At 41.8% G+C, this 22,684-nt stretch overlaps 1 long non-coding RNA gene across 1 annotated transcript; it reads right to left on the bottom strand.

Moving 5' to 3' along the window:
• Positions 1 to 3,297: 3,297 nt before the first annotated feature.
• On the bottom strand, positions 3,298 to 19,805 carry LOC125364090. Its single transcript, XR_007213408.1, has 3 exons — positions 19,682 to 19,805; positions 12,536 to 12,539; positions 3,298 to 3,309 (listed from the first exon to the last, which is right to left on the bottom strand). It is a non-coding gene; the product is annotated as an uncharacterized LOC125364090 (long non-coding RNA).
• Between the last annotated feature and the right edge of the window lie 2,879 nt (positions 19,806 to 22,684).

Here is a 22,684-nt window from a genome sequence, read left to right as displayed (position 1 = left end):
ATCTCAATACTCAGGAGGCTGAGGCAGAAAAATCTCAAGTTCCAAGCCAGCTTGGTCTACATAGAAAGACCTTGGTATGACCAAAAACAAAACAACAAAAATTGTAACATCTAGGAATGACTTAGTGACCAATTAAATTGGAGTACTGTAACCTGGAAAGCTACTATATGTTAGGTTTTTAAAGTAGGTAGCCGGTAAAGGAGAACACCACGTGGTATTCAGGCAGGAGAGAAAGTTTATTACCAAACTGCTGGCCTGTGGCCAAGATGATCCATGGCCGGAGAGAAAGGAGAGACAGAGAGAGAGCGACCCCCACCCAGCCCTGCCTTATATCTAGGGCAGGGGCAAGGGGTGTGGCCAGGTGGATTAGGATGTGACCTCAGGGAAAGGGGAGGTAACTGCCTCCAGGTCTGCAGGTTACCCAGGTACCTGGGTGGAGACTTAATGAGGTGGGGGCATCTACATGGAGCCTCAGGGAGAGGACCTAACACTTTACTCCTCCATCTCTCTATTATATCTCTGAAATATATGGCTGGCCACAGATTTTGGAAACTCCATCCTGGGTCAATACTTGGGTTTGTTGTTTTCTTTAATTCTTGTTCCACTAATACCCTTCCCCATTCTTTACACTCCTTTCCTATCTGTACTTTGTTGTTTGTTTGTTGTTGAAATATTGTTTGAAAGAATGTTATCATTCTGAAGAGAAGGTAGTAATCGTGTAGTTTTTATATCTTGTTCAGCTGCTTTGTGATTCATCATCATGCTGTCTGTTCTTGGTCCAAGTGCATTTATATCACACCATTGATCTTCCTTCCTTCTTTCTTTCCTTCCTTCTTTTTGGCAGTAAGAGGATTGAACGCAGGACCTAAACTTTTAGTCAGGCACTCCACTACTTGAGTTCCCCCGCGACCCCCCCCCCCCAGTACTTCTGCTTTTAGGTTGTATTTCAAATAAAATCTCACTCTTTTGCTCCGTCCCAGCCTCCAACTTCACTGCTCTCCTACCTCTGTCTCCCAGAGTATCTGAGGTTATAGTCTGTTTTGAGTGTCTGTGCTAGTACCAGTACTTGAATTTAGGACCTTAACACAGTCCCAGTTTTTTCATTCAAGGCTGGCATTCTTACCACTTGAGCCATACCTCCACGTCTAGGTTTTGGGTGTTTAATTGAAGACAAGAGTTTCACAGATGTTCCTGTCTAAGCTGCCTGTGAACTGCTGAAATATGGATAGTGGATCTAAGTAATGTCATCTTATCCTTGAAAGAATCTGTCCCAAACATCCCAGGGGACCATGGGGAAGTAGTCATGGACAGGAGAAGGTTTATAAGGAGGTTTATTAGTGGGGCCATATCTCCCACAGAAGAGAGAACAATATGGTGTCTGCAACTTATCCAAGTGGTTGCTTATATAGCTCTGGGGCTAAGGGGGAAGTAGGTAGGTCTGAGTGGCGAATGGGAGTGGCCAACTATAGCTCTAGGGCAGGGAGTTCAGGTATGGGTAGAGCTGGGGGCTTAGGGGAGGGGACTGAGGACCTAAGGTGGGGGAATTTTTGGCATCTTCATAGATACTGGGGAAATTTTACCCAATTCCAAGAACTCTAGAGGTGATACAGGACTTTCTTTGATCTGCAGCTTTGTTGTGAGTGCTAAGCAATAGAGAGGCGACATTCTTTAAATTGCAGATGTGTCCTGAGGTGTTTAGCTCTAGAAAAGTTTGCTCTGGAGAATACATGCCCTTGGTTGTCCTTGATTGTTCCCCCTAGATAGCTTGCTTCAGCAAAACAAGTTTTTCTAGTTCCCGTATCATGTGACATCTTCCTTGATGTGTTTTTTTTGTCTTAGTAAGTTCTGTAATAACTGCATACAGAGCTGCAGGCCGTTGGGACAGCAGTCCACCTGCAGTCACTGGCTTTCTAATAAAGACTCCCAATTTGACCTCTCAAGATGTGGTTCCTTGGTTTCTCACTGACTGAGTTCCCATATAACACGGTAAGCCTCAGATCCTGTGATCCTCAGCTTCCTGAGTAATTAGGATTATAGGAGTGAGCCACAGGGCTTAAGCTTACAGTTGTGTACCTACCACATCCACTCAGATCATTCTTTAATTACCTCTTAAAAAAATCTTTACATGTACAAAGAAGTTGCCATTCAACAATGCAATTTATAAATACAATGCATCTGGATCAATGTCATCCCAACTGTCATCATCCTTTCCCTCTCTCCTTACCTTAGATCATTCTTTTTTTTTTCTTCAGTCAAAGGGCTTGAACTCAGGGCCTGAGTGCTGACCCTGAGGTCTTTTTGCTCAAGGCTAGTGCTCTACTACCTAGAGCCACAGCACCACTTCTGGTTTTCTAGTTGTTAATTAAGAATAAGAATCTCCCAGACTAGGATTATAGGCATGAGCCACCACCAACAGGCTAGATCATTCTTTTAAATAATTATCTATAAACATTTCTTCATCTTACACACACATCTCAAAATAAATGAACAACTCTGCTCAAAATAAACAAATGGCTCATGTTCACATTAGAAAATAGAGCATGCCAGTTTCCTGTTTGAATTGCCTCCCTATAACAAGACCTTTGCTCACTTGGGACAAAAATAAACACGATACCATTTAGTGCTGTCAGCAACAGCTGGCCAAGGTTCACATTATATTCATGTACGTCATCCTATACAAGAAATTTGTTAAGCATCTTCCAAGCAAGATGAGGAAATATAAATTAGCTTGTATTTTGTGATGTTCAGATTATAATGGGGGCTTTATAGTTTCTTCTGTTGAAAATGGAGGAATGCCTAGCTTTATTAAATTGTCACAAGACCCCACCGTAACAATCCTGCCACAGGGACTGCCATACCAAGCCACTTCTGAACCTATGACTGAGACTGTTTATCAGTGCTTACTTTCACTCACTGACCTTCACTCTGTCTATGTAAGCCTATTAGTCATTTCGGCATCCAGTAGATGGCTGAAGATGGGCTGATGTGCAATGTTCCCATCAGTGCCATGTAATAAATCTCTCTATGGTCACTATAGCTCTTTTTTCTTTTTTTTTGGCCAGGCCTGGGGCTTGAACTCAGGGCCTAGGCATTGTCGCTGAGCTTCTTTTGCTTAAGGCAAGCACTCTACCACTTTTGAGCCACAGCACCACTTCTGCTCTTTATGTATTACTAAGGAATTGAACCCAGGGCTTCATGCATGTTAGGCAAGCACTCTGCCACTAAGCCATATCCCCAGCCCACTAGAGCTCTTTATCTGACATAAGAACAAGCAGCTGGACCTGGCATGTGGATCTTCTGGAGTTGGGACTGAGTCTAAAACTTTGGTTTCAGGATTACATCTGGAAAACCATGTTGCAAGTCTAAGTGTCACATTTTTATGGAAATACAAGCAAATGGATATATTAGGGAAATGAAGGAAAAGTGGAGAAAGAACCTAAAAAGCACACATTTAAAAATTGTTAAAGATGCGTAGTTTTAGTTCAAGAAGGGTAGAGTATAAAGACACATGAAAATTCTGTAGCCCTAAAGATAAAGTGGTGCTTATTCTATATTGCTCTTGAAAGTAGACTCATATAATATGTAGAAGTCATGAAGAAGTATGTTTAAGATCAACATGAGGGCTGGGAATATGGCCTAGTGGTAAAGTGCTCACCTCTTATACATGAAGCCCTGGGTTCAATTCCTCAGCACCACATACATAGAAAACAGCCAGAAGTGGCACTGTGGCCCAAGTGGCAGAGTGCTAGCCTTGAGCAAAAAAAGAAGCCAGGGACAGTGCTCAGGCCCTGAGTCCAAGCCCCAGGACTGACAAAAAAAAAGATCAACATGATTAGGTTTCTACTTTAGTTGTCAGTAACTTCTTTATCATCAAAATAATTGAGCTTAGGCTACACTATCATTTGGAGGAATCCTGTACCTTCAGTTCTGTTTTTTTTTTTTTTTTGCCAGTCCTGGGCCTTGGACTCAGGGCCTGAGCACTGTCCCTGGCTTCTTCCTGCTCAAGGCTAGCACTCTGCCACTTGAGCCACAGCGCCGCTTCTGGCCGTTTTCTGTATATGTGGTGCTGGGGAATCGAACCTAGGGCCTCGTGTATCCGAGGCAGGCACTCTTGCCACTAGGCTATATCCCCAGCCCTCAGTTCTGTTTTAAATACTTGAATTTATGTCAAGATGACTTTTGATCAATGTGCAATCCAGAACCTGATGAAAGAATTAGGTCATGTCTTGAAGTTCTACAATAGGTCTTGTTTAGAACCATCTTATAGTTCTAAACTAATTTCAAAATTGTGCCTGATTATTATTTATATATATCTTTTCTCATGCTGGTACTAGGGATTGAACTCAGGGTAAGGGCGCTGTCATTTAACTTTTTTGGTCAAAGCTAGTGCTCTGCAGTGAGTCACAGCTCCACTTCTGGCTTTTTTTGTGATTAATTAGAGATAAGACTATCCCGGAATTTCCTGTCTGGGTTGTCTTTAAAGCACAATTTTCAGACCTCAGCCTCCTAGTTGCTAGGATTATAGGCATAAGCCACTGCTGCATAGCTCATTCATATTTCTGCCATATAATTCCAAGAAAAATACTATAAATATCTCATGATTTCAAAGACATAGTTTGAAGATACATATTACTTGCAGAACCAGAGATGTAGCATTTTAATGCTTCTTGTAACCTTTTAACCCTCTTTTTTAAATTAAATTTTATTGACAGGTAATGTACAGAGGGGGTACGGTTACACAATAAAGTAGTGAGTACATTTCTTGTCTTATTTGTTATACCATCCCTCATTTTTCTTTCCCTTCCCTAGTTCAGATAAGCATATATACAATATCCAGTGTACCAAAATCATATACAGTGACCTCAGGGGGTACACCAAAGGAAATTCACCTAGTACATTAAACATAATGACAACAATAAAGTCCTCTTGTTTCCATCTCTTGGAGTTCATTTTGCTTAGCCTCATCTTCTATAATCATATGTACATAGCTGTTGAGCTATTGTGATCCTCTGATAGGTCTATCCTAGACCTATAAATGCTTTTTAAAAATTGAAACTCCAAGAGTATTTTCTTATAATAGGTTGACTTCAACTTGTCCTGCAATTTCCTGGAAAATAAAATAACACCAAAATTTGTTATTAATTTTCAAAGAACTGTCCTGGAGGTGTTTCTGACTTTAAGAAGTAGGATGTTAACCACATTCCTTATACATCAGATCTTGTGAGAAGGCAGGATGTACTACAAAATATCACTCATAAGGGATGAGGGCAAGGGATGAGCGCCAACAAAGCCAAGAAATTTGTGTACGGTGGAACAAGGTGGAGAGGAGTAGGGGCTGGGGGAATCTTGGCATGAGAGAGAATGGCAGGTACCTTGATAAGTGGTGTATATAAAATTTGACAGAACAGACAGCAGGGAATGTGGCTTAGTGGAAGAGAGCTTGCCTAATATGCATGAAGCCCAGGGTTCAGTTCCTCAGTACCACATAAACAGAACATGCCAGAAGTGGTACTGTAGCTTCATCAAGGGGTAGAGTACCAGGCTTGAGCAAAAGAAGCTCGAGGACAGTGCCTAGGGCCTGAGTTCAAGCCCCAGGACTGGCCAAAAAAAAAATGTGTGTATGGTAGTGCCAGAAGGAGATAGCTGGTTTCTGCAGGTTGGATTCTCTGCAAGTGTGCTTGAGTGTGCATGGGATTGTGGCATGTCTGGAATCAGTGACTTTTCCCAGAGGCACTAGTTCCTGAGACCTTTTTTTCACCCACCCTGGAGCCTGTCTTGCTTTTTACAGCCTATCTAGTGTTTTCTTTTTTAAAAAAAATTGTATTGTCAAACTGATATACAGAGCGGTTACAGTTTCATATGTTAGGCATTGGATACATTTCTTGTACTGTTTGTAACCTCCTCCCTCATTCCTCCCCCCCATCCCCTTTTCCCTCCCCCCCCCATGAGTTGTTCAGTAGATTTACACCAAACAGTTTTGCAAGTATTGCTTTTGTAATCATTTGTCTTTTTTATCCTGTGTCTCTCGATTTTGGTATTCTCTTTCAGTTTCCTAGTTCTAATACCTGTATACACAGTTTCCAATGTCCTCAGATAAGATACAAAGATAGTGCAGGTACAACCACAGGAAGGGGATACAAGAGGATCATCAATAATAGAAGCTAACTTCACAAGAGAAGAAATAAAAATGACAAAGAAACATATGAGGAAATGTTCAACATCCCTGGTAGTAAAGGAAATGCAAATAAAAACAACCCTGAGATACCACCTCACCCCAGTTAGAATGGCCTATACTCTGAACTCAGGCAACAACAAATGCTGGAGGAGGTGTGAGGAAAGAGGAACCCTTCTCCATTGGTGGGAGTGCAAATTAGTACAACCACTTTGGAGTACAATATGGAGGTTTCTCAAAAAGCTCAATATAGGGCTGGGGATATAGCCTAGTGGCAAGAGTGCCTGCCTCGGGTACACGAGGCCCTAGGTTCGATTCCCCAGCACCACATATACAGAAAACGGCCAGAAGCGGCGCTGTGGCTCAAGTGGCAGAGTGCTAGCCTTGAGCGGGAAGAAGCCAGGGACAGTGCTCAGGCTCTGAGTCCAAGGCCCAGGACTGGCCAAAAAAAAAAAAAAAAAAAAAAAAAAAAAGCTCAATATAGACCTACCCTATGACCCAGCCATACCACTCCTAGGCATCTATCCTAAACAGCAAAACCCAAGATATCAAAAAGACATTTGTACTTCCATGTTTATCGTGACACAATTCACAATAGTCAAAATATGGAAACAACCCAGATGCCCCTCCACAGACAAATGGATCCAAAGAATATGGTACTTATACACAATGGAATACTACATAGCGATTAGGAATGGTGAAATATTGTTATTCGCAGGGAAATGGTCAGAACTCGAACAAATAATGTTGAGCGAGACAAGCCTAGAACACAGAAAACAAAGGGGCATGATCTCCCTGATATATGACTGTTAACAAAGGGAGACGGAGAGACAGTAGAGACCAAGTCTGGGAAACCAAAAACTGCTTGTCAAATAGTATTTCCCACAAGATTGGGGCAGCGACCCAATAGTATGTAACTAAAACCAAACAATTACTCAACACATAAAGGTCAAAAATTGACCTTTCAGCGGAATAAAATAGCTCAAAAGCTATGTATGTACGTTCATATAAGACTACTGTCGACATATGGTCTAATATCGACATTGCATTTAAAGCCCTAGGGGAATTTTCTTGGGCGCGGCCACGTGGCTACTGTATATGTTCTTGATACATTGTATATTGTATATATGTCTACCTGACCTTGAGAAGGGAAAGAAAAACAGGGCATAAGATATCACAAGAAATGTACACACTCCCCTACTATGTAACTGTACCCTTTTTGCACAACACCCTGTCCAAAAAATCTGTGTTCAATTAATAAATAAATTAAATTAAAAAAATAATAGAAGCTACAGTTTCACATCACATGTTGAAAGTAATTACAACAGTGATATAACAGTCGTTTCCATAACATGGAGTTCATTTCACTTAGCATCATCTTGTGTGTTCATAAGGGTATAGCTACTGGGCGCTTGTGATCCTCTGCTGTGACTAGCCTATCCAGTGTTTTCTTTCAGTGAGATTTTATAGAATTTTGTTTTTGTAATTCCAGAGTTCCCAGATAAGCTACAGGTTGAGCTTCAAGATGACTGGAACATCTCTGTTTGCTAAAGAGGGGCCGGGCAGCCTCTTGCTGTGCCTACTTGGGGTAAAACTGTCCCTCCCTAGGAGGAGCTTTTACCCCCTGGGCAAGGCTACCTTCCCCTGGGCAGAGCTGTCTCTCACTGGTCAGATTCCTTCTCTCTGTCGAAAATGGCATCACAGTCTATCCCTCAAGCCCTTGTTACCTGCTAGCTGCTCTGGAAGGCACTATGTCAGTATCAAAGATGGTGTTTTATCTTGGGTGGAAGACGGGCTTCCTTCCAGAAAATGTACTCTGTGACTCCACCCACAGGCTGCTGGGGAGAGCAAAGATGAGACAAGGACCAGTTTAGTGGGACTGCTGCTCCTAAGCTTACACCCAGAAAGAAACAGGTTATCTTTATAGAGCCAGGGGTCCAATTAACTTGGAGGAGTAGGAAGGTTACCACAGAAAGAATGCCCCAGAAATAGCTTAGTTTCAGCAGATCCAAAGCAGCCTTCCACCAGGAATCAGCTGTGTGTGATGGGGTCCCATCTGCTTTTACCACAGTAGAGGTGGTCAGGATGAAGATGGAGATTCCTTCAGATGACTGTCAGGCTGTCCTTGATCTTAACCCAAATGGAATGAGCAGGGGCCTTGGCAGCAGCAGGCAGCAGTATCTCCCAGTGGCTTCAAAAGAATGTCACACCTTCTGCTGGGCTGCCTACAACTTTCTGCACAGATTGGTTAAAGAAGCTTAACAGGAGGCCTGACTTTAGTGAAATCTCCTAATATTTTCCTGGTTGCTTTGTAAGTACACTGGTTTTTGCAGGCTGGCACCCCCACCCCTGGTTTTTTAGACAGCTTTAGGTAGTGGCCCTTGGCTAATTTTGCCAGGACAATAACTTTTAGTAATCAAATATTTCCAAGAAGGCTAGGATTTTCTAGGTCAACATAGTAGACTTGGCCTGTAACCATCCCTCACAAGTGCAGTCTCCAGTCTTTATACTTGTTACCACTGTTTTCCCTGCCTCTAATTTGTCCTGCCTCATCTTCCAAAAATTACTCTGGTCCCTTGATCTTAAAGGGGAGCTGATGGGTGAACATCATCCATCTTCTGTAACTTCTTCAGGCTGACTCAGGGGCATTGACCCTACCTAACCAGAAACCCATAAACTTAACCTACTTTACCAAGGGGCTGCCAGGATCAGCTGTCCATTAGGAGCTTTACTCCAAACTGGAAATTACATATAACAGTTAACTTTTAACAACTGCACAGACCGTTTCTTGGGCAATAGCATTGTAGCTTTTTAAAACACTTGGTTTGCAAAAGCATTTTCCTGACTGGCAGGGGAAACTGATCTCTGATGACCTAACAATGCCTAAATTACCTTTGCAGGCCATAGACAGATCTCAATAAGAACACAACCTCAGGTTCACAAGCTTCCTTTCCTGAACAGATGTGCCAGCTCAAAATTCACTGCCAGTTAGGGCTTTTAGCAGATGCAGGGGGTTGGGGTTTTAAACTATCCCCCCATTTGACAACCTTAGTTTTTTTGACTATCCACTATTACAGATTACTGGTAAGTTCCTGCCCAATTACTTAGTAGACAGGCACGGGCATTAGAAGGTATGCTTACAGACTATTCTCCAATGACCTTCCAGCTCTGATTAACTTCTGAAGGGCCAAACACACGTGACTGTGACTCCAGGATCTGACACCATCTCTGCCATCCAAGCAGTGTGGCTTATTGCCTCTGGATGCTTCTTTGGAAAGCTTCTTTGGATAGCTCCTGGGTGTGTAATTACATAAGATGAACATTTTAGAAGACTCCAGTTCGGGGATCCTCATTTGCATTTGGAGAAGCCCTGTTTGAAATGCCTAGAGACGATCAAGAGTCTTTGATGACACACATGGAAAGGACAGGTCACTCATGGAAAATAGAAAGGACGGCAAGGACAGGCTTCCAGACAATGCTGCCTTTGAAAGTGTGGCTGCCTGGGCTCCGGATCCTGGCAGAGCTTCTTAAAGCCTCAGGGGAAGCAGGTCCTGTGAGGGCCCCCAAGGAGCTCACCAGCTGGCAGAAGACTTGGGGAGTGGAGGGCTGAATTCTGGGTCTGGGCTCCAGGCTACCCCAACCTGGGTCCTGCAAGGGGCCAGGAAGCAGCCTGTACCCCTCAGGGGTACCTCCTCCCTCATTTTCCCCTGCCTTCCCCCTCTCTCCCCATGGATTATAAGTTGTTTTACACCATATAGTTATGTAAGCATTGCTGTTGCATTAGTTTGTCTTTTTATCCGTTGTCTCTTGATTTTGGTATTCCCTTTCCCTTCTCTAGTTCTGATACACTTTTATACAATATCAGTACTAAAATCAGTTACAGTGATATCAGGGATAAAACCACAGGAAGGAAATACGGGGATAAAGGGCATGGTTTTACATGGCATGTTGAAAATAACTACAATGATATACCACTTGATTCCATAACTTGAAGTTCTTTTCACTTAACATCATCCTGTGTGTTCATATGGGCACAGCTATTGAGCTATTGTGATTTGCCAGGACCATCTTAGACGTGTACTAATTATTCCCAATGAGGCAAACCATAGAGTCCATGTTTCCATGTTTCTTTGGGTCTGGCTCACTTCACTTAGTATCATTTTTTTCCAAGTCCTCTCATTTCCTTACGAATGGGCCAATGTCATTCTTTCTGATAGAGGCATAGAATTCCATTGTGTATATGCACCACATTTTCTTGATCCACTCATCTACTGATGGACATCTGGGTTGGTTCCATATTTTAGTGATGACAAGTTGTGCTGTGGTGAACATAGTTGTGCTGGTGGCTTTAGTATGGTCTTACTTGTAATCTCTCTTTTTTTTTTCCTTCCAAATTTTTATTATCAAACTGTTGTACTTACTTGTAATCTCTTGGGTAGATGCCCAGAAGTGGGGCTGATGGGTCATTGGGGAGCCCTATGTTTAGCCTTTTGAGGCACCTCCATACTGCTTTCCAGAGTGGTTGAACAAGTTTACACTCCCATTCCTGCTTTTAAATCTCTCCAATCAGTGGGACCTCAGGAGGGCTGGGGTTTTCAACCTGCTGCTATCCTCCCCCAGGCCACCTCTCTGTCCCTCCTCCCCCCTGGGGGGGCATCCTCTTGGGCTGGGGATCTTCCCTCCCTGGCAGGCTCTTCCAGGCACACTGGATCCTCTACTGCCCACTCCCATTCCTAGCATTGCTGCGTACTCAGCTCTTAGAGGAAGGCCATCGTCCTGAGTCCCCCACCCACACTTAGCAAGGAGTGCTGGCCCAGGAGAAGCGCAATGGGAATTGCGATCTACAGCGTGGGAACTGTAAAAGTGTTTCCGATCCTGTCCTTGGGGATTCGAAGCCACAGGATGGGGAGAGGGGTTGAAGGAGAAAAGGAGACCCGGCGATGTAGCCACTTCCCCAGACATGGAATTTGTGCGGCACGGATTTCTCCCTCAGAGGTTAACCACAGATGTGCAGGGACATCGGAGAAGACTGGCAGACTAGGGGTGGGGTGGGATGCAATGGGTAGGCCCACTCTGTCATCTCCATCTCCAGGGAGCTAGGATGGGGGCCAGTATCTGCTTTCAGACAACTGTCCTCCCAGTCTGATGCCAGAGGGTGGTGGCTGAGCCTTCCTCCCACGTTTGCAGCGAAGATCCGGGCCCCAGCAGTGTGGTGTGCAGCCAGATGTTCTGGTGGATTGACCTTTGCCTCTGCTCCCACAGGCTGTGTGCCCAGCTCCCACAGGGGAAGATCTTGGGGAGCACCCGAGGCAGAGTTGTCCAGGAGAGTTCCCGACAGCTCACTAAAGGAGCAACTTGATGAAGCTGGGAAAACTCAAGAAGGGAAATCCAAATCGACAGGAAAATTCCCTGCGGTTGGCGATGCCTGTAAGGTGCACACTGCCTGTGCTCCGCTGGAGAGGCCACTGCCAGCACTTCACTCTGTGTGGGCCCTGGGCGCCATGTGGAGCTGCAGCCCCGGGAAGCTCTCTCCGCAAAAGACCAGGAGCCTGTTCATAACTCCATCTACCAACCCAACTAACAGAGCACTACTGTACTGAAAGTTGGGAGCTCCAAAATCGAATCCGAAGGGCCTAAACAACATCATCCTAAAGAGACTATTCACTTAACAAAGAACATTTTGAAGGGGCTCTTTGGTTTTTTAGTTTGGTGGGGAAATCTATTTAACCAGATTGATGGTAAGTGAAGTGGCAACCAATGCAAACACGTGCTTCTTGCACTATCAAGTACATGTTAGCTGTAAAAATAAGTTCCTGAATATACCAAAAACAAACTTGGAGAGTTACATTCTCCTGGGAGATCTTGTTCCCTGTCAATAAACATTTCTTTTCCTTGGCTGTATTTAACTCCATATTCATTCAGTTGGTTTGATTATTTAAATTATATTCTCTGGACATGTGTGAACTTTAGTAGTCACAGAAAATTAACACACTCAATAAAAGGAGAGCATTAAATGAAGCCCAGTAAGAAGATGTTGCTAATTAAAAACATGCCTACTTGATTATTGAGGACTAGAGCAACAGATTTCCCCTTCTTTCTGAGCACTGATGGACACTAATGCAGTCTCTCTCTTTCTGTCCTTTTCTCCCCTCCTTCTCTCCTGACAATATAAAAAGGAACAGTTGATTAATTTGAGCTGTCAGCATTAACAGATTCAGTTAGTTTGATGTCTTTTCTAGGGAAAGCAAAACCCCACTTCATGTTTCTTCTCATCAAGTAAGCAATCCCTCTGTAAGTAAAGATGATGCAAATCAAACGCAGCCTAACATCTGATAACACAGATGAATATAAATGGAGGATAACAAAACTGGGAGCAGATAAGCTGAATGAATTGGTGAAGTGTTGTAAAAAAATTTTTCCCTTGGGCTGGGAATATGGCCTAGTGGCAAGAGTGCTTGCCTCCCACACATGAAGCCCTGGGTTCGATTCTCCATCACCACTTATATAGAAAATGGCCAGAAGTGGCGCTGTGGATCAAGTGGCAGAGTGCTAGCCTTGAGCAGAAAGAAGCCAGGGACAGTGCTCAGGCCCTGAGTCCAAAGCCCAGGACTGGCCAAAAAAAATTTTTTTTCCCTTGTACTCCTAGGCACTGGAAGAAACCTCCTCAATAAAGATCCAGAAATGCAACAAATCAAAGAAAGGCTGGACAGGTAGGACTATATCAAACTGCAGAGCTTTTGCAGGGCAAAGGACATAGCTTCCAAGATAAACAGAAACCCCACAGATTGGGAGAAGATCTTTACCAGCCATACAACAAACAAAGGCTTGATATCTAAAATATACACAGAACTCAAAAAGTTTAATTCCTCCAAAACAAATAATCAAAGAACCAACAGCCTCCTCAACAAATAGGCTAAAGACCTAAAAAGAGGAAACGAGAATGGCCAAGAGTCACATGAAAAAGTGTTCTACATCGGGCTGGGAATATGGCCTAGTGGCAAGAGCACTTGCCTTGTATACATGAAGCCCTGGGTTCGATTCCCCAGCACCACATATATAGAAAATGGCCAGAAGTGGCTCTGTGGCTCAAGTGGCAGAGTGCTAGCCTTGAGCAAAAAAAAAAAAAAAAAAAAAGAAGCCAGGGACAGTGCTCAGGCTCTGAGTCCAAGGCCCAGGACTGGCAAAAAAAAAAAAGTGTTCTACATCACTGGCCATAAAAGAAATGCAAATCAAAACAACACTGAGATTCCACCTCATCCCAGTAAGAATGTCCATAATTAGGAAACAAATGCTGGAGGGAGTGTGGCCAAAAGGCAACCCTACTACATTGTTGGTGGGAATGCAAACTTGTTCAACCCCTCTGGAAAGCAGTGTGGTGGTTCCTCAGAAGGCTAATCATAGAGGTCCTCTATGACCCAGCAGCCCCACTTTTGGGCATCTACCCAAAAGACTACAAACAAGACCACACTAAAGCCACCAGCTCAACTATGTTCATTGCAGCACAACTTGTCATTGCTAAAATATGGAACCAACCAAGATGCCCCTCAGTAGATGAATGAATCGGGAAAATGTGGTACATATACACAATGGAATTCTATACCTCTATCAGAAAGAATTGCCCCATTTGTAAGGAAATGGAATGACTTGGAAAAAAATCATTCTAAGTGAAGTGACCCAGACCCAAAGAAACATAAACCCAATGGTGTCCCTCATAGGGAATAGCTAGTACATGATTAGGCTAGCCATAGCAGAAGATCAAAATAGCTCAATAGCTACACCCATATGATCACTTAAGATGATGCCAAGTGAAATGAACTCCACATTACGAAAACAAGAGTTATATCACTTGTAATTATTTTCAACATGCCATGTGAAACTGCAGCTTTTTTTCTTGTCTGTTTGTTTGATTGTTTAGTTTAGTTTTGTTCCTCTTTTATTCCCTTCCTGTGGTTGTACCTCGCCCCCCCCCCACCACCACTGTATCTCAACTGAGTATTCTAGATACTGTTTATATGGGTATTAGAACTAGGAAAGAGAAAGGGAATATCAAAATTGAGAGACAAAGGATAAAAAGACAAAGCATTCCAAAAGCAATAATTACAAAACCATTTGCTGTAAACCAACTGTACAACTCTTGGAGGGGAGAGAGAAAGGGGAAGTGGGGAGGGGGGAAATGAGGGAGAAGGTAACATGTTGAACAAGAAATGTACTCACTGCCTTACATATAAATCTGTAACCCTCTGTACTACACTTTGACAATAAAGAAAAAAGTTAAAGAAAATAAAAATTAAAAAATAAAGAAAAAAATTCCCTTGTAGCAGATTGGCAGAAATTCATTTCAAATGTCTTTATATTCTTGTAAAATATGAATGTGAATTATCAAAGCGGTATAGAAAGCACCATGTTCATAAGAAAATGCAGAAGCCTGTGAATCCTTAATCAGCTCTTTCAGTGCATTTCAGATTATAAACATAAGGTACAAGCTGTGCATTCATGGCTCAAACCTTTGACCCTAGCTATTCAGGAGACTGAGATCTGAGGAGCAAGGTTTGAAATCAGCCCAAGCAGGCAAATCCAACTCTTATTTCCAATTAACCAGCAAAAAGCTGCAGGTGGAGATATGGTTGTCAAATCATAGAGTTCCAGTGGTGAATAAACAAAGCAAAGAGGAGAGGCCCACAATTCAAGCCCTGTGCTGGTACAAACCAAACAACCCAAAACACCACCACCCTTCAGTGTGTGGGAATCTAGGAAACAAGGTAGTTCGTGGTACATTTGCTTGACAGTTTGAAGTCCTGTGGTGGATGGATGCTTGCCATACAAAGCAAAATCTTCATAAAATGTAACAAATAGAATGAGCATTTTATTTTTATTTATTTATTTTATTTATTTATTTTTGGCCAGTTCTAGGCCGTGAACTCAGGGCCTGAGCACTGTCCCTGGCTTCTTTTTTGCTCAAGGCTAGCACTCTGCCACTTGAGCCACAGTGCCACTTCTGGCAATTTTCTGTATATGTGGTGCTGAGGAATCGAACCCAGGGCCTCATGTATACGAGGCAAGCACTCTTGCCACTAGGCCATATTCCCAGCCCCTAGAATGAGCATTTTATATGAAACCCTGAGACAGACTCTGCATAACTTAAATCTTCTGATATTTTAGAATCATCTTTGTTTTAACCACATAATAAATCATGAAAATATAATTCTACTAACTTCATTAAATTGTCATGTACAAAAAAGTATATATAAGAATTTCAAGTGTGCTCTTTCTCTCTCTCTCTCTCTCTCTCTCTCTCTCTATATATATATATATAGTCTCTTAATACAGAGGACTTATGATTGCTGGGCTTGCTTGCCCAGCCATATATATATATACATATATATGGTGCTGTACCACTTAAGCCACACCTCCAGCCAAGTTTTGTGCTGATTATTTTGGAAATAGAGTCTCAAAGACATTTCTGCATAAGATATCAGCAATAATGTTGTATGTTAATTCTCCTTTGTTCACTATTTCTACACCTGTATTACAAGACTGGATTATAATTTTCATTTTTTTTTTTTTTGGCCAGTCCTGGGGCTTGGATTCAGGGCCTGAGCACTGTCCCTGGCTTCTTTTTGCTCAAGGCTAGTACTCTGCCACTTGAGCCACAACACCACTTTTGGCCATTTTCTGCATATGTGGTGCTGGGGAATTGAACCCAGGGCCTCATGTATACGAGACAAGCACTCTTGCCACTAGGCCATATCCCCAGCCCCTATAATTTTCATTTTGATTAACCTGTTTCCTAATGATTTCTGTGTTTCATTTTGTTTCTATTATAGGACTTTCAGAAAACAATACCTACATCCAAGTCCCATTCAATTTATGTAATGTCTTTGGTGTACATCTAGGCTGATTTTTGTTGTGTGATCAAGTACAAGTATCATTTAACCTATTACTAATTATTTCTGAAATGAAACTGATTTCATTTTAAAATATTCTGCAAGTTTTCTTGTGAAATACGATGGCTTCTGCTGTGAGAACCCTTGACCACTTCCCTTCAGTTTGCATATGAGAAACCTTGATCACACACCTGCTCTTCATTGGCTACATGTGTGCTTTTGTCAATGGAGCACAACTGACCTCAGTTACAGGCAAAGATGGATGGGTATTTGGAAGTTTATGGCTGAAAGGTTTACTGGAATACAAAAATCTGTCTTGATTCCTTTCCTTCCCTTCCTTCTATTTTCCCTTTCCTTTCTTATTTTCTTTCTTTTTCCTGCCCTCTTTCTCTTCACCCCTTTGTTCTTTCCTCCTTCCTACCCTCTCTCTCTCCTTCCTTCATTTTCTCTTATGTGTGTGTGTGGGCGGGGAAGGTTAAAAGTGTCAGAAACAGAAAGAAATTGGGTACTCACTATGAAATTTTAATTTTTAATTTTTAATTTTTTGCCAGTCCTGGGGCTTGAACACAGGGCCTGAGCACTGTCCCTGGCTTCTTTTTGCTCAAGGCTAGCACTCTGCCACTTGAGCCACAGCGCCACTTCTGGCCATTTTCTATATATGTGGTGCCGGGGAATTGAACCCAAGGCCTCATGTATACAAGGCAAGCACTCTTGCCACTAGGCCATATCCCCAGCCCCACTATGAAATTTTATTTCAGTGCTTTCTGTAGTTTTTTTTTCCTATTAAGCACTGAAAGTAAGTGCTAACTCACTTAGTGAAGAGTGCTAGTTTTGTCAGTTGGATAAATTACTTAATTTTTCTGAGTCTAGTTCTTCATTTTAAGTAATGCTATCTCATTAGAAAAGTTAAAATAGAGCACAAGGATCCAGTCCTTGTTGATAGACTATCCCAGATGAAACTTCTAGCATCTCTTTGGCAAAAAATACCACTTTACTCAAAGTATATTCATTGGAAGGTGTGTACACAACCAACACAAAATTTTAACACTATGGAAATGTCCTTGAAGGTCCTTGAATCATCTGTTTATAGTGAGTTGCCAAACACTGACAGAAAAACAAAAGTAGCCTTAAAGACTATACTGCCTATTTACCTAGGTACCCAAGGTACATTTTATAAATCAGTTTGTAAGATTTATATCCCTTTCTGATAAGCAATCATATACATGTTAGTATCTTCCTTCTCTCAAATGTCAATGTACATGTCAATGTACATGTGTATGCACATTATGTGTGTCTATAATGCATATATATGTACTAAGTTAAGTATAAATATTACATGGACACATCCAGCTGGTGCCTAATCATTTGCAGGAAATAAAGTAACTAAAATTTTTCTCTGAAAATGTCTCAGGTATTATTTTATTTCCCTAACTTTTTATGCAGTTTTCTCTCTCGACCATTTAATGAAACTTCTCTGTCAATGACAAAGAGACATATTCAAGACCATTAGTAGTTATTCTTTCCTATTACAGTCTACATCTTACCTGACATTTTAGCCATTTGCCTATCTTAAAACTCTCTCCTTCCTAAAATGCTTCCTTGGCTGTTTTGCACCCATACCCATAAGCCACCATTTTTTCTGTTTTCCTTGCTGAGACCATATCTGCTCCAACCTCTTAATATTGGGTTTCCACAGGATTGTTTCCAGATCCCCTCAGCTTCTTTAATTGTATTATCTCTTAAAGTGATCTCATCTGCTCTTGTTTCTTTGATGTGCCACTTACATATGATATTGACAGTGAAATCTGTAAAGCAGCCCAAATGTATCTATTGAACTGTAAATATATAGACACACAAGATACATATTTGACTATGTTGGTTTGAATGCTTAACCTGACATATCTAACACATCTGAAACACTCTAGATCCTTACTCAAAGACACAGTTCTTCTGAGAACTGTCTCCAGTACATTAATACAACATTATGCACCTGGTGTAAGCTCACAACCAATGAATCATCCCAGTGTTTATCTTTCTTCACCCAACATCTCCACAGGTGCAACCAAGGCTGCTCTATTATTCAATAAAGAAAACTCAGATCCATCTACAATCTACAGTATGTATTTTTCACTCAAGTTTAAGGTGCTTAAGTTTCTTATCTATATTATTGTAGTAATCAACTAGTTCAGTTTATTATGGCCCATTCCTTAGAATCAGGGCACTACAGACACATATTTTACATGATCAACCCTGAACAAGGGCATTTCACACATGACTGAATCATTCCCATAGTTTCTCAATTCCAATGGAAAAACATCTGTTTTTGACTGATTTTCTCACTCTCCTTGACTGTACAGACCCATACTGGATTTGTCAGTGCTATTTCCTCAAACCCAAGTTATCATACACACACATACACACATCTATACACCTATGTCTACACATAACTCTTTCTTGTGATCTTTGCTCAAGTGTCAAATGTCCAGAGACTTTCTCCTATTGGCCATCATTGTCTCTTTGTCCACCAATTTGTTCTTTAAATTGGTTATCCAAAGCATTGGGATGTGAGTTTTCTTATCATTATTTTTATGAATTATATTTATTGTTTTTCTTTTTTTTCTTTTTTTTGGCCAGTCCTGGAGCTTGGACCCAGGGCCTGAGCACTGTCCCTGGCTTCTTCTTGCTCAAGGCTAGCACTCTGCCACTTGAGCCACAGCGCCCCTTCTGGCCATTTTCTGTATATGTGGTACTGGGGAATCGAACCCAGGGCCTCATGTATATGAGGCAGGCACTCCTGCCACTAGGCCATATCCCCAGCCCTTATTGTTTTTCTTACTCTTTAATTACATAGGCTTCATGGAAGTATCAACCATTGTGTTTTATGTGTGTCTGTCTCTAGATCAATGCTCAAGCGTATGCTTGGAAAGAGGTTGGTATGTGAGCAATGAAGAGGGATGCTCTCGGATATTGCTGAGAATATAGAACTGAAAAAAAACCACCCAAGTAATGACACTGTCTTCAACTATGGAAAATATTGGTCATTTTCAAACATAAGACTCTTAATACTGCGGTTACATTCTATAATTATGACTTTAAAATATTCACCTCTTTACATAGATCAAAAGTACATGGGGGCTGGGGGTATGGCCTAGTGGCAAGAGTGCTTGTCTTGTATACATGAGGCCCTGGGTTCAATTCCCCAGCACCACATATACAGAAAAAACGGCCAGAAGTGGTGCTGTGGCTCAAGTGGCAGAGTGCTAGCCTTGAGCAAAAAGAAGCCAGGGACAGTGCTCAGGCCCTGAGTCCAAGCCCCAGGACTGGCCAAAAAGAAAAAAAGTACACACACACACACACACATACACACACACACACACACACACACACACACACACACACACACACACATTAACCAAAACCTTAATCCCAAGGAATTCTCACAAAACATATTACAAATGGCAGCATGAAAAAAATGTTGCACAGTAACTCAAAAGTTCAGCTCTACAATGTATCCTTAAACTGGCAGGACATTGGTATTTTGAAATCTCAAATTCCCAAATAAAGAATGTTACAAACAGCTATGTATTCATATATAGCAATCATATGAGACACTTAAAAGGTAAACTTTCTCATCAGGTTTTAAACTAAGGCAACCTATGCCCAGGGTGAAGACCAGCTGGATTTTGGAAAAACTTCTCATCTGGTTTAATGGCACAGCTTTTATCTTTACTCTTGGCCTGTCTGTGGGCTCAGCCACTTGTAAAGACTGCATATTCATCTACAGCTGTATACTGTATCCCAGCTATGAGTGACAGTGCATCTGAGTTCCACTTCTGAAGTTGTGCTTCTGTAACATAAGCACATCACACTTTAGCTGGGTAAGATTTAGAGGTTTTTATTTCAGTCCTACGTGCAAGACTAGAGTTCGATGCAAATTCAATCTTGCTTAAGGGAACATTGTAAAGTAACAATTCTTGGTATTACATGGCTCATATGATCCATTTCAAAGCATAGAGAATTACACCGCTCTGTCACTGTTCCAAAAGACAAATTTGAACAGCTAAAACATCTTAAAAATGCACCAAGCTTATAAAGTCTCAAGCAAAACTGGAATTTTCTGTACATATTTCTGTCAACTGAAGTTATTTCCTGTACACCACTTCTCTTGCAAACTGTTCTTCTATTTCCTTTCATTTGACCTAGATCAGCTATGAGACCTAGAGAAAGATTGGGACAGCTTGTGATTTTTCTCCTGAGACAGTGATCTCTCTCTTGTCTCTAGAAAGGGACCTGCTCTGGCTGCGAGAGAAGCTTCTCCTTCTTGGAGATAATTTTAGTATATGTGCTGCTGAAGCAAGCACAAGAGTATATTTTTAATATTTCAATAAAGGGTCTATCTTTAAACAGACTCACTTCATCTGCTTCCATAATTATCCCTCAATATAAATAGCTAGACAGATATTCATATATTATTAAAATAATCCAGTCTGACACAATCAAAACAAAAAATATACACATAGAATTGTCCATGATTTCTATTTATAATTTTTACACTTTTATTCAATCTATATTCATTATCTTCTGTAGAATAGCGCATGATAATATTTATCTATAAGTGCATTTTTATTATAAGAATATTTATGATAAATATTGACAAATGAAAAGAAATTTTTATTTTGTTAGTCAAGGGGCTTGAACTCTGGGCCTGGGCATTGTCCCTGAGCTCATCAGTTCAAGGTTCAGGCTCTACCACTTTGAGCAACTTCCCATTTTCTGGTAGTTAATTGGAGATAAGAGTCTCATGGACTTTCTTACCTGGGCTGGCTTTGAACCATGGTCCTCAGATCTCAGCCTCCCAAGTTGCTAGCATTACAGGCATGGGCCACTGGCACCTGGATCAAGAAAGTGTGGTACATATACACAATGGAAGTCTATGCCTCTATCAGAAAGAATGGCATTGCCCCATTCATAACGAAATGGAAGGACTTGGAAAAACAATCATATTAAGTCAAGTGAGCCAGACCCAAAGAAACAGACTCTATGGTTTCCCTCATTGGTAATAATTATTACACAGCTAGGATAGTCCTAGCAGATGATCACAATAGCTATGTACACATAACCACATAAGATGATGCTAAATGAAATGAACTCCAAGTTATGGAAATAAGTGGTTTATTATTATCATTATTTTCAACGTACCATGTGAAATTATGCCATTTCCTTTTGTCTTTCCTCCCCAAAGTTTTACCCCTGATGTCACTGTAACTGACTTTATTTCCCTAGGAATTGTATGTATGTTTATCAAAACTAGGGATGGGTAGGGGAACATCAAAATGGAGAGACAAAGGGTAAAAGGTGAATCAGTGCAACCGCAATACTTACAAAACAATGCTGGGCTGGGACTATGGCCTAGTGGTAAAGTGCTCGCCTCATATACATGAAGCCCTCGGTTCGATTCCTCAGCACCACATATATAGAAAAAGCCAGAAGTGGCACTGTGGCTCAAGTGGTAGAGTGCTAGCCTTGAGCAAAAAAAAGAAGCCAGGGACAGTGCTTGGGCTCTGAGTTCAAGCTCCAGGACTGGGAACAACAACAACAAAAAAAAACAACAACAACCCCCCCCCCCCATATGCTGTAAACCAACTGTACAACACATGGGGGGGGAGGCATATGGGGAGGGGAGGGGGAGGCAGGGGAAAAATAAAGGAGGAGGTAATAAGTTTGATACGAAATCAGATATTTCCAATAATGCTAGGATTTATGCCGACATAGAAGACTTGGCCTGTAACCATCCCTCACAAGTGCAGTCTCCAGTCTTTATACTTGTTACCACTGTTTTCCCTGCCTCTAATTTGTCCTGCCTCATCTTCCAAAAATTACTCTGGTCCCTTGATCTTAAAGGGGAGCTGATGGGTGAAGATCATCCATCTTCTGTAACTCTTTCAGGTTGATTCAGGGTCACTGACCCTTCCTAGCTAGAAACCTATAACCTTAAATTACTTTACCAAGGGGCTGCCAGGATCAGCTGTCCATTAGGAGCTTTACTCCAAACTGGAAATTATATACAACAGTTAACCTTTAACAACTGCACAGACCTTCTTAGCACTTGGTTTGCAAGTGTTTTCCTGACCGGCAGGGAAACTGATCTCTGATGACCTAACAATGCCTAAATTACCTTTGCAGGCCATAGACAGATCTCAATAAAGACACGATCACAGGTCCTGAACAGATGTGCCAGCTCAAAATTCACTGCCAGTTAGGGCTTTGAGCAGATGCAGGGGGTTGGAATTTTAAACTATCTCCCCCATTTGACAACCTTAGTTTTCTTGGCTACCCACTGGCAAGTTCCTGCCCAATTACTTAGTAGACAGACATGGCCATGAGAAAGGCATGCTTACAGACTATTCTCCAATGACCTCTTGGCTCTGATTAACTTTGAAGGGCCAAGCACAAGTGACTCTAGGATCTGACACCATCTCTGCCATCCAAGCAGTGGCTTACTGCCTCTGGAGGCTCCATCACTTTTGTCCCAGAAGTGACTGTTCCACTCTGAGGTAAATGCACCTTTTGCATTTCCCTTGGTTGGTTGCTAGACTTGAACTCAAGGTCTAAGTGCTGTCTCTCAGCT

The sequence above is a fragment of the Perognathus longimembris genome, chromosome 15, assembly GCF_023159225.1.
Source record: "Perognathus longimembris pacificus isolate PPM17 chromosome 15, ASM2315922v1, whole genome shotgun sequence".
NCBI lineage: Eukaryota > Metazoa > Chordata > Mammalia > Rodentia > Heteromyidae > Perognathus > Perognathus longimembris.
Note: the sequence above shows the minus strand (reverse complement) of the source record. Positions and strands in the feature narration are given on the sequence as shown.